Raw genomic sequence first — 9,878 nt, 5'->3', positions numbered from 1 at the left:
ATGTTTATATGCTCTCTGTATGTATGCTTGTAAATATAATTAATGTATATTTGTAAATATGTAAATTGTACGCACATAGTTTGGAATACATGGTCATGCATATGTACATAATGGTCTCATGTTTATAGTCACTTGTCATTTTCATTCAGCCTTTGTAAAAAGTTGTAGCTGACCCTAAATATTCCATTTTATTACTTCTCTTTCTGAGCAGTCCAAGGTTTTAAGTTTGTGTGAAACACTGAACAAAGTCCTCATGCTATCATATTTTTCTAGCTTTTTTTTCTCACACTTTTATTCAATGTCCATAATAACTGCTTCACTCATAATTTCCATATTGTAAATATTGCAATTGTCAGTATGTTTGCTTTTAACATAATATATCAGAATAAAATTATTTCTATGTTCCAAAAACACTTCTCTAGCAGGTGAGAATCATTTGTAAGTTTCAAGTAGTTTGCTTTCTTATACACATATTGTCTAACTAAGGTAAGAACTAATCCTACTTGACATGTGATACTGAGCTTTCAGAGATTCAGATGTTTTAAACCCTCTCAAAGAGATCATAGATTCTGTGCACTGATAACTCCTGATTGTCCACCAATGTTGTAAAAACATTAAAGGGGACATATTATACTCCTTTTCAACAAGTTTAAATAAGTCTCAGAGGTCCCCAAAACATGTCTTTGATGTTTCTTGCTAAAAAATCCACTCCAATCCTATATTTCATGCCTGTAAACCCCTCTTTTTCATCCCTGTTCAGATTTAAATGCAAATGAGCTGCGCCTGACCACGCCCCTCTCCGGAAGGTGATGCGGCCCTCGGCTTCTGGCACCATGCTGTAATGTCTACGGTGACCGTGACCAGCAACCTGGCGTCAGAAGCGCTTTGGTTGAACCATACGACTTTTATGCAGAATCTGACCCAGAGGGAGAGGCTGCTGAAGAAGTTCAAACTCTACAACTGCAGCAAGACGTTTCGGAATGGTTGGTAACCAATTTTGTGTATTTTGACTTTACATTTTCAGTTTGTTGATGTGTGCTGGCACAGTTACTAACATGTAGCTAGGTAGCTAATGCTAACTGTTACTGTCTCGTCATTACTGGGAGCTTTTTTGGTAAATAAGCACTATTGTAAATTGTTAAATGTAGTTATCTGTCATGCCTCCTTAGATATACTTTTACAGTCTATGAAAATGTTTGTTGACTGAGGACTGCTACAGGTGTTCAATGTCGAGATTAGTAAGATATTTTAATAGATGCTGACAAAGTAATTTTAATACGTTTTATCCATGTTTTGAGCAGAGATGCTCCTCATGACATCTGACATCATCTTCCTTAAATGTATTTCGTGTATTACAATGAAAGCTGTAAATCAGCATAAACATGTCTGTCAGCAACATTAATCTTTAGTCAAAGACAAGGCTGTGCAGTGTTTTCTACACTTACACTATTGTCAAGCTCCACATTATATGCAATAAGTGACATTTTATAAATTATCTATGTTATATGTGCTTGATATGTAGCCAAGCTTACTTCTTACCCACCTTAGCTCCACTGTCTGTCAGTTTTTGAATTTAATCATTTAACCATTCTTAACTGGTGTAGCTCTGCATTTTCCCTTCATGGCCTTTGGAAAGTGGACCTTGAAGAGTGGTTCACCTTCTTTTTCTGGTCGGTCAGCATTTTCATTGTGGTACATGGCAGACAGAAACCTTAGCCTACACACTCTCACAGGTTCTAAGTAGCCACAGCTTCATTTACCTGCACAGCATTCCGATCTGATAAATGACTGTAAGGTTTATCAAAAGTACTTACTTCTAATGTGAGGCTGAAGAGTCCTCAAGGATAACTGTGTGCCTACAGTACGCATCTCCATTGGGTCAGTCTGGCATGCAACATCCCTTGTTGCAGGAAGCTGTATAGATGCACTTGATGTGCTGGCCTGAACAGAGGAAACAGAGTTTACGCCAACATCTCCTCAAATGTGTAGTTATGGCAACAGCTGCAAGCAGTGCAAAAATGATAACGACAAATGTACTCAATTATGTGTAAATTGGGTTGTCAAAAGCTTGTAAATGCTGCAAATAGCTCACTATATGTGCAAAATGCAAAAACATGATATAAATATTAAAAACGGCCATCATAAGGCACGACTCTCCATATTAACTTTCACAGCACTAACAAACAAGCCCAGACACCTATGCTAATCACTGCAAAGCCTGTTTAGTCTGAATTTTACTGGCTTGACTTTACAGACAGCTTAAACGCCTTTCAAGTGTGATAAAGTTAGCACGGTGGCTCTAATCAGCGTCACACAGGGATACCAAGCAGAACAATTGCATACAATCTGTACCCGACTATACCCGGCTGTGTGTGGATGAGGCAAAACGTTAGTCACATTAGCTGCCATGCTAACAACACACGCAACAAGCTCTCGTATACATACAGTAAAGCAACATAAAATGGTAAATCTTACAGCTCCCAAGTTTGAAGTTGGGTCTTGGACAGCCAGTGCTGATCCATGCTTTATCTTCAGAATGTGGCGAATCCCGCATTGTACTGGCCCTTGTTGAGAAAACAGTCCGAAGTGAAATGGTTAGCCTGCTACAACACTTTAGGAGTTGTAGCGGGTACATTTCCATCAAAAATAAAATAAAACAAATCCACTGAGTCTTCAGATCCTCAGACGTTGGGGGTAAAAAGACTTCTGTGTTGGTTTGTGCAGCCAACAACCGAGCAACTAGCATGCATTGCTCGTACCTTCCACATAGTTTTACCGAAGGTGATGCGAGGGAATAAATGATAGCAGCTGCAAGGCAGACTCAGAGGGCGGAACACACATCTATCTTGGGGAGTGTCACCCACCTGGGGGAGGTGTTATTTCCCTTCATGACGACATCAAGGGAAAATCTCCAATTGGTCTGTGTGAGCACACATTTTCTGAAAGGTGGGGCAAGCAAAAGACAGAGAGGATGGACTATTCTCATGTTTGGGTGGGTTTGTAGACAGGCCAGGGACACATATTACTGATAGAAATCCATGGTAAAGTACATTTTGCATAACATGTCCCCTTTAAGTGGGTGAGTGCTTTTGGATATTTTTTAAAATCACTGACTGTATGAACCAAGGGAGAATATGATTGTTTATTCACCAAAGAAGAAAGAATTCTGGCTGCTTTGAAGAGTATATAAGTTTAGAAGACCCCACACACCTTGTTCTTTAGGCAGCTGTAATATCTCTGTTCAGAGTAGAAGGATTTACATCATCCGACATATTTAATACACTAATTATACATTTAGGGATGAATTCTTAAATCCAAGTATTTTCAATGCTTTCCACTCTTTTTATCTCACATTTGATTATGCCTCAACAGGGATTTGAACCCTGTCAAAAGCCAAAAGCCTTCCTATGGCTGTTTCTCTGTTACAGCTATTTACAACTTGCCCCCGCACGGCAGGCGGGGGATACTCACCACTACAGCCGTGGCCAAAAGTTTTGAGAATGACTGAGAATGAATTTTCACAAAGTCTGCTGCCTCAGTTTTTCTGATGGCAATTTGCATATACTCCAGAATGGTATGAAGAGTGAGCAAATGAATTGCAATTAATTGCAAAGTCCCTCTTTGCCGTGAAAATGAACTTAATCCCCCCAAAAAACATTTCCACTGCATTTCAGCCCTGCCACAAAAGGACCAGCTGACATCATGTCAGTGATTCTCTCATTAACACAAGTGAGAGTTTTGACAAGAACAAGGCTGGAGATCACTCTGTCATGCTGATTGAGTTAGAATAACAGACTGGAAGCTTTAAAAGGAGGGTGGTGCTTGAAATCATTGTTCTTCCTCTGTTAACCATGGTTACCTGCAGGGAAACACGTGCAGTCATCATTGCTTTGCACAAAAAGGGCTTCATAGGCAAGGGTATTGCTGCTAGTAAGATTGCACCTAGATCAACCATTTAATGGATCATCAAGAACTCCAAGGAGAGAGGTTCAATTGTTGTGAAGAAGGCTTCAGGGTGCCCAAGAAAGTCCAGCAAGCACCAGGACCGTCACCTAAAGTTGATTCAGCTGCAGGATTGGGGCACCACCAGTGCAGAGCTTGCTCAGGAATGGCAGAAGGCAGGTGTGAGTGTATCTGCACGCACAGTGAGGCGAAGACCTTTGGATGATGGCCTGGTTTCAAGACGGGCAGCAAAGAAGCCACTTCTCTCCAGGAAAAACATCAGGGACAGACTGATATTCTGCAAAAGGTACAGGGATTGGACTGCTAAGGACTGGGGTAAAATCATTTTCTCTGATGAATTCCCTTTCTGATTGTTTGGGGCATCCAGAAAAAAGCTTGTCTGGAGAGGAAAAGGTGAGTGCTACCATCAGTCCTGTGTCATGACAACGGTAAAGCATCCTGAGACCATCCATGTGTGGGGTTGCTTCTCAGCCAAAGGAGTGGGCTCACTCACAATTTTGCCTAAGAACACAGCCATGAATAAAGAATAGTACCAAAACATCCTCAGAGAGCAACTTCTCCCAACCATCCAAGAGCAGTTTGGTGACGAACAATGCCTTTTCCAGCATGATGGAGCACCTTGCCATAGGGCAAAAGTGATAACTAAGTTTCTCGGGGAACAAAACATCAAAATTTTGGGTCCATGGCCAGGAAACTCCCCAGACCTTAATCCCATTGAGAACTTGTGGTCAATCCTCAAGAGGCGGGTGGACAAACAAAAACCCACAAATTCTGACAAACTCCAAGCATTGATAGTGCAAGAATCAGATGCCATCAGTCAGGATGTGGCCCAGAAGTTGATTGACAGCATGCCAGGGGGAATGGCAGAGGTCTTGAAAATGAAGGGTCAACACTGCAAATATTGACTCTTTCCATAGGCTTTGTAGCGTTAACGCCATATTTTAGAATTTACTCTCGTTGAAATGGGGCACCAGTCCTCTAGGAGGACAACAATGAATTATTTCATTGCCAAATTTATCAATCTCATATCGGAAGCCATGACTTCTCGATTCAATGGATCTCCAGTCTCTACGTCAAAAGAATACAACAGGACAACAACTGGGTGTGGATAAAGGAGTTTATTTAACTAAACTACTATCTACAGAGTAAATGCAAGGTGTAATAATCATAAAGATGAAAATCATAATGAAATGAGCAGTGTGATGAGTTGGCAATGGTGGGAGAGAATATGTTACAGCTATACACTATGGCTATACAGCTAATGATACTACATCTACGAATTAGGTTTGATGATTAAATATTGCTATATTTCGACATCAACCCAGTCATGAGCAGAGTGTTAAGACCGGCCTACTGTGAGTTGCGCTGTAGCTGAAGACCCTCGGCTGGAACCCAGGTGGCTGTGGTTGCCGTGGTAACCCCGGAGACGCGGGATCTAGCTGGATTCTCCTGGAGGCCGTGTCCCGTTGTGCCGGTGTCTCAGCGGTTCAGCTCTGGTGGAGTTTGCCAGGAGACTTTCTGTCTCGGGCACTCTTGGCTCGGCTTTTCTGCAGGCGGTCGTGCAGATGTTATCTGCCGGCGTCTCTTGCGGGTTGATGCAAAATAACTCTAATGCTCTTCACTTTGGCTGGATAACTTTAGAGGAGACTGGCGTTGACCAGATGACTCTAAAGTTGTCAAAATCTTCAAAAAGGAAAACTTGATGATGATTAAAAGTTACAAAATTACTCTGAGGCACTTCTGTTGCTTTGGTTCAGTTGGTCTTGACTTGGCTTATAAAAATAAAAGATCGCGCATGTAGACAAAAATCATGTTACTTGGAGCTTGTGGCAAAGAAAAATAAAAGACGCGAAAAGTGCAAAAATGACTAAGAGCCATGAGTTTGTGGCTAGCAGCTTAGAGCTAAGAGTTTACATGGCTACAGAGCCGGGCTTTGAGCCGGGACTCTGAGCTTTGAGCAAAGATCTCAGCTTCTAGTTTCTGCATCGTTTCTCGCTCCTCGCATCTTCTTGTCATCTGGGTTTCTCTGACTTTTCTTAACTGACATCTGACTTCTTCTCACCTTTCAGGCTTTTCTTGGAACTTTGTGACTTGTTCTGCTCTGCCATCTGACCCGATTTTCTTTGAACTGCTCTATGTGAATTGATCACGACTGTTTTATCCCTTGGGGGCTGGCACATGTTTCATGGGCACCACCCATCTTCTCCTGTGTTTCCACTTGGAGAAGAGAGTAATTTTCCACTGAACTTTAGAATAATTTAAATCTAGAGTTTACTTATAAACTCGCACATCCATCTTCCACCATGACCACAAAACATTAAGTGAAATAACATATAAAACTATTTGCTCTAATAATGGCAGAGAAAAACCTGGAATCAATCATGATACAAGTGGTTAACTGATCAAAATACAATATAAACATTTCCCAAAGCTAATAGTCTATACATATGGATTACACAGCAGTTCTTCGACTGTACTAATAATAATATGGACATTCTGGGTGTCATGTAGTGTGTTACCTTGTGTGAGGGATGTTGACAGTATGGTCACATGAAGAACATTGTCTTAAAATGTACATGTTACATTTCAAACATTCTATGGGATAGAAGTTTGGGGTTAAACTATGGCATAGGAAAATCTCATGAGTTAGGGAACAGTTAGATATTTAATTTTACATTCTTCCTTAGATCTGTGTCTGTGAAGAGTGTTCTGCTGGTCACTACCCAGGATTGGAACGTGGGTTGTAGTTTATGACTCTTATCTAGAGAGGGACAGAGGAAGGGAGGTTGGTGTGTGTGTCCATGCATGGCACAGACAGGCCAGGATTCACACCTTAGTGTTAATCAGTCCTTTTGTTGTTACTTGTCCTATACAAGAAACAATCAACTATCATTAGACAAAGTCTTATTGTTACAAACTGGAGATTTGCCTATATTCTCCAGTTGTCTGGTGTCCATTGGTTGATCCTCTGGAGCTGACCCTTTGACCTTTGGTCTGGTTCTGTGTCATTTGGACATGCTAAAAGCATGGTCTGTTTGTGGAAGGGGGGTCCTTTGTCTCTGTTTCCTATCAATTTGATAGTTAGATGATGGGAAGAGTCGCAAAGTGTCAATTGTAGGTCCGTAACTCTGCATGTTCTTATAATGAACTTCCTTTATGGCTTGTGACTGATGCCAGGCCACGCATGTACGCTACAGCTTAGTGTAATTGTCAATAAAAGCCTTTTATTGTGGCTTTCTAGTAACTTAGAAAGTCCCTTGTGAGGCAGAATAGGTCCTGTATATTTGTATGACACACTGCTGCTGTTCCAGAGAAGCACACTGAGTCCAGAGAAGTTTCGGAGGTTTTAATATAACAATCGGATAATACAGCGGCTTTACACACGCCCATTTGTTGTTAAATGTGTACACTTGGCGAACGTGTATCGAAGCAAACAAAAGAACAAAGTGATGATAAAAGCGGTCAACAAAAATTACGGCTACCTAGACTCGCCTCACTCTCCCAGTGCAGGTGAAGCAGGTTATGATATAACCTACCGGCTGTCAACGACGGTGCTCATGTGACCCCAAACACTGCATATCCCCATGGCAACAAGACAAAACTAATCAAACACAAAATAAACGATCAGAACCAATATATGGCTCCTACACCTTTGACACTTATGAAATGCTTGTAATTATACTTCAGTATACCACAGTAACATCTGACAAAAAGATCTAAAAACACTAGAACTGCAAACTTTGTGACAACCAATACTTGTCATACTTAAAACTTTTGGCCATGACTGCATACTAACAAGGAGTAGTTGAGAGCTGTTCATCAGCTGTCCTTATGAATGTAAGCACCACTACCCATAACAGTCATATCACTGTGGAGAAATCTATCAAAATTTATCAGTTCTAGGCTTTGATTTTAAATCAACTCAGAACACCTGGTGACATTTCTTTTATGTCTGCTTTGGTGAGAAACGCTGACTGTAAACACAACTTTCTTCGCTCACAAAAAACAAAAGTAATTGTAAGAAAAAACAAATTTCTATGTCCATGCTCTCTGCCCATGCTTTAGAAATCAGTGGGTGGAAAGAAAAAAAATTGAAGCCTCCCCGTCGGGGAATCGAACCCCGGTCTCCCGCGTGACAGGCGGGGATACTCACCACTATACTAACGAGGAGAAGCTGCACACCAACTGAGCAGCACTCAATATGAAACTGCACCATTGCACATAAGACGCTCACTACTGTTTTGTGTTAGAACTAGATTAATAGATTCTGGACTGTCTAAACAGAACCAGGAGTCAGTACTGCTACCCAGCGCTGTTTGTTTTCACCTTACCTCTCGGTCAGTTATGTACTTCACTCTGCGAAGTTAACCTATTCACTGGCACTGCCATTGGCTTTTCTGGCGTTGAAAGGCATAGAGCAATGTTACTAATGTTTGTAGCCTATATTCCCTGTAACTCTGCGCTTATCTAGATATTTCCTACAGGTACTGTATGTGTAAACATGATATCAACGTTAAAACAGGCATCATAAGGCATTACTCTTGATACTAACTTTCACAGCACTAATAAACAAACACAAACACCTATGCTAATCACTGCAAAGCCTAGGTTTAGTCTGAATTTTACCTGCTTGACTTTACAGACAGCTATAACACCTTTCAAGTATCATAAACTTAGCAGGGTAGCTCTAATCAACGTCACACAGGGATACCAAGCAGAAGAATTACATACAAACTGTACCCGGCTATACCCGGCTGTGTGTGGATTGTAAAGGCAATTTTGCTCTACGGTGAGGAAAGCAGACAACAATGAGTCTATCGAGATTCAAAGATTTATTACCGAACACTATGTCAAATTAGAATGAACAACCAGCTAGGGCTGTCCCAAACAATTATTCTTTAAACGATTAATCTAGCGATTATTTTTTCGATTATTCGACTACTCTAACGATTATTTTTTTTATTAACCTAACAGTAATTCTATTGCAATTATTTTCCAGTTAGTCATTTAATATAACAATTTCGGGGATCTAACACACACACACACACACACACACACACACAGACAAATGAAGATGCAATTTCCAGAGTCTGCAGACTACCGCACTGTTGGTGTCAAGATTAAAGTATTCCCAAACTTTGGAGGACTGTGTGCGAGCCTTTTTTGCCGTGAGTTGCTCCACACGCTCCGTCGTACTGCTGGTAGACGCCGCCATGTTGTTCAAATAGATTACACAGACGCAAATCATTCACGTAATCAATGACTTCAATTACGTCACCGCGTTGTCCCAGCCCTTGCGCTGCGCTTGTATCTGGGTAAACCAAAGACAATGGATATAAACGGTCCCATTAGAAAGTTCCGGTTTTGTTCTATGAACATTTACCCTGTGTGGTTTTACACGACGCATCGACCCTAAAATTCCACATCGAATCATTTTTATAATCGACAACGTCGATTATGTCGGATAATCGTCCCAGCCCTACAACCAGCAATCAACACAATGATCATAAGCAGAGGCAAAGATCAACACATTACTATTTGGCCAAATAGGGTGCAGCCTCTCTCAACCACAACGGTATCAAGAGACTGGACACCCTCCAATCTCAAACGGCTCTTTTATACAGTGACTATCGCGTACACATGTTTAAGCAGACAGTTCAACTTTCATCCAGGGTACAAAGTACGTTTATCTTGCTTAATCATTAAGTGTACATTATTTGCGGAGATCAGTTCATATGGTTTGTCCAATCAGCATACATTAAAAGAGAACATCCAGTCCGATAAAAAGAAAACGTAACATGAAATGGAGGAAAACAGGTTTTCCCATTACATGGATGAGGCAAAACGTTAGCCACATTAGCTACCATTATAGCAACACATGCAACAGGCTCTCGTGTACATACTGTACAACCTTG

At 41.0% G+C, this 9,878-nt stretch overlaps 1 non-coding gene across 1 annotated transcript; it reads right to left on the bottom strand.

Moving 5' to 3' along the window:
- Window positions 1-8,061: 8,061 nt before the first annotated feature.
- Window positions 8,062-8,133, bottom strand: trnad-guc. The gene has a single exon. It is a non-coding gene; the product is annotated as a tRNA-Asp (tRNA).
- Between the last annotated feature and the right edge of the window lie 1,745 nt (window positions 8,134-9,878).

The sequence above is a fragment of the Seriola dumerili genome, unplaced genomic scaffold (genome assembly GCF_002260705.1).
Source record: "Seriola dumerili isolate Sdu_G_001 unplaced genomic scaffold, Sdu_1.0 BDQW01000432.1, whole genome shotgun sequence".
In the NCBI taxonomy this organism is placed as follows: Eukaryota; Metazoa; Chordata; class Actinopteri; order Carangiformes; family Carangidae; genus Seriola; species Seriola dumerili.
Note: the sequence above shows the minus strand (reverse complement) of the source record. Positions and strands in the feature narration are given on the sequence as shown.